Here is a 3594-nt window from a genome sequence, read left to right as displayed (position 1 = left end):
CCGACGGCTTTTTGTTAAATTCTCTAATCCTTTCGTCCGTCGGCAAATTTAATCCAAACTTCCATTCCAATTAACGTCTCTAAATTCCATTTCCCTACTTGCGGTTTATTTAAATTGTGATAGTTTTTAAAAATATTCTTTTTTAAAATATTCTTTTATTAAGTTGCCTTCTGCGACATTTTGCCGACGGCTTTTTGTAAAATTTTTATTATTCATCTTTCTCCGTCGGCAAAATAAATCTTTCAATTAATTCGTTTTCCTTTTGCTTTCTTTTTCCAACGGCACTTATTATCGCCTTCTGCGAGTTTATTCCGACGGTTACTTGTTAAATTTAATTTGTTAAAATTTAATTAGCTCTCATTCCGTCGGCAAATTAAAATTAGTTTTTCTCTCACTTTCCCGCCGGCATTTTTTGCGCCTTCTGCGACTTTTTCGACGGCTTTTAATCCCGATTTGATTTAAATTTCGATAAAGTCTTTTTCCTCTCTAGCCGGCAATTTAATTATTCAGTCCGTTTTTAATTCCGTTAATTTATTTTAATATACTATCGCCGTATAGCTGCTTTCCCTTTGCCGTCGGCATTCCCTCAAACGCCTTCTGCGACTTCCGACGGCTTTTTATTCATTGCTTTATCATTACAACCGCGGCAATTAATTAATTCTTTCGCTCATCCTTAACATTCCTTTCAACCAAATCAAGCAAACTATTTATCTTTTAACCGCCTTCAGCAAAATCGACTTTCTATTAAAATTCACAGCGACAGAATACAGTGATCTCGTGTAACTCAGTGTGTTGTGCAGTGTAGTACAAGTGGGAGGCTTCCGCGTTTGTTGATTACCATTGATTAATTGTCTTCTGCAATTTAATAAGGATTATCGACAAACGGCGTAGAGGCCACAAATTGGTACGGCCTTCAGCCAAACCAGTCCCATCTTGAAAGTGCAGTGCCGCGTCGACAGCATACAGTAATCTTGTGTAGCGCAGTGTAGTAAAAGTGGGAGGCTTCCGCGTTTGTTGATTACCATTGATTAATTGTCTTCTACAATTTAATACGGATTACCGACAAACGGCGAAGAGGCCACAAATTGGTACGGCCTTCAGCCAAACCAGTCCCATCTTGAAAGTGCAGTGCCGCGTCGACAGCATACAGTGATCTTGTGTAGCGCAGTGTAGTAAAAGTGGGAGGCTTCCGCGTTTGTTGATTACCATTGATTAATTGTCTTCTACAATTTAATACGGATTATCGACAAACGGCGTAGAGGCCAAAAATTGGTACGGCCTTCAGCCAAACCAGTCCCATCTTGAAAGTGCAGTGCCGTGTTTTTTTTTGCGTGTGTGTTTGTACTCCAGAGCGCTGTTTCGTCCGACTGCAAGAAGATTTATTCATCGAGCAACGAAGCATCCTCCCAACGCTAACACCTCATCAAACCGGCAAATATTTAGATAATAAGATAGTTTAAATTAAAATAGATTATCGTAGACCTTCGAGCAGAATCCTTTTAACCTTGCATGCTAAAGCTTAAAATCTTCCCAAATAATCCCAACCGACCGTTAACGGCTATTCAAATCAGGCACCCCCTTTCAAAATACCACACACACCACAGTTATTTTTTTTTTTTTTTTTTTTTTCGCACCCTCTGGGCTATTCCAAGACGGGCAATTTTTATTATTCGTATTTCCCCTCGCACAAACTCCCACAAAATAATAATTTTACGTAACACACCCCGATTTCACCAATAGCCGTTCAACCCACAATATATTATCCATTTCCCTTTGGTTAATTTGCCACGTACGCCATAATTATTTTCCGCACCTGCCGGGTTATCCCTATTCTCCATTTAAATTCTACCCCCGACCGCACCGTGTATTACCATTTGCTTTCCCCCGTGTTCGTATTCCTACGCTTACACACTGTACCTGCGGTATATTCCAAACCGAGGCGTAACATAGATAATTATTTTCACACCGGGCAATTCCCATCCTGCATTTAAATTCCACCCGCGACCGCATCGTGTATTTTCCATTGCCGTTCCTCCTATTCCATATTCTTCCCTCGCGCACCTGCGGAATATTACAATTCGAGGCGTAACTGAGTTGGTTATTCCATTCTTCACTTCTCACACTCCCACGTCTAAAATACTTTTACACATACCCGGTTTAACATTTTTCCAAGGCTCCGAAAGTCACGTACACCATAATTCCTCCTCAACAATCTCTCTCTCTTTCTATCCTCTCAAATATTGAAATTTTCTGAATAAACCCATTCATTCCTTGCCAATTAACCGATCTTCATTGTTGCCGACGGCAATTTAATCACCCGATCAATCATTTTTCCGATCATTCTAATTCTTTCTATTGCCTTTTCCTCCTTTGCACTCCAATAAAACTTCCTTTTATACAATTGAATAATACCTTAATTAAATTCCAACACTGTTGTTCATTTTTTCCCCAGACGGCCTTTTATCGATCAAATATAACTTTCCCCGACGGCCTTCATTATTCCTGCTCTATTTTATTTGATCGTTGGTCGAATCAAATTATCATTTCTTAATCGTTCTTCTTCCTAATTAAATTCAAATTACTATTGCCGATTAAACTGTATTTCTATTTTATTGATAGAGCTTAAAATCTTCCCAAATAATCCCAACCGACCGTTAACGGCAATTCAAATCAGGCACCCCCTTTCAAAATACTACACACACCACAGTTATTTTTTTCGCACCCTCTGGGCTATTCCAAGACGGGCAATTTTTATTATTCGTATTTCCCCTCGCACAAACTCCCACAAAATAATAATTTTACGTAACACACCCCGATTTCACCAATAGCCGTTCAACCCACAATATATTATCCATTTCCCTTTGGTTAATTTGCCACGTACGCCATAAGTATTTTCCGCACCTGCCGGGTTATCCCTATTCTCCATTTAAATTCTACCCCCGACCGCACCGTGTATTACCATTTGCTTTCCCCCGTGTTCGTATTCCTACGCTTACACACTGTACCTGCGGTATATTCCAAACCGAGGCGTAACATAGATAATTATTTTCACACCGGGCAATTCCCATCCTGCATTTAAATTCCACCCGCGATCGCATCGTGTATTTTCCATTGCCGTTCCTCCTATTCCATATTCTCCCCTCGCGCACCTGCAAAATATTACAATCCGAGGCGTAACTGAGTTGGTTATTCCATTCTCCACTTCTCACACTCCCACGCCTAAAATACTTTTACACATACCCGGTTTAACATTTTCCTTGGCTCCAAAGTCACGTACGCCATAATTCCTCCTCAACAATCTCTCTCTCTTTCTATCCTCCCAAATACTGATTTTTTCTGAATAAACCCATTCATTCCTTGCCAATTAACCGATCTTCTTTTTTGCCGACGGCAATTTAAACACCCGATCAATCATTTCCCGATTATTAATCAAACTTCCAATAATTCCTTCTATTGCCCCTTCCTCCTTTGCACTCCAATAAATCTTCCCCTTTATACAATTGAATTAAACCTAAATTAAATTCCAACACTGTTGCTCAATCCTTCCCCAGACGGCCTTTTATCGATCAAATATAACTTTTCCCTGACGGCCTT

Source organism: Anopheles marshallii, assembly GCF_943734725.1.
Source record: "Anopheles marshallii chromosome X unlocalized genomic scaffold, idAnoMarsDA_429_01 X_unloc_147, whole genome shotgun sequence".
Taxonomy (NCBI): domain Eukaryota; kingdom Metazoa; phylum Arthropoda; class Insecta; order Diptera; family Culicidae; genus Anopheles; species Anopheles marshallii.
The sequence above is the reverse complement of the archived record's forward strand: the minus strand, read 5'-3'. Positions refer to the sequence as shown.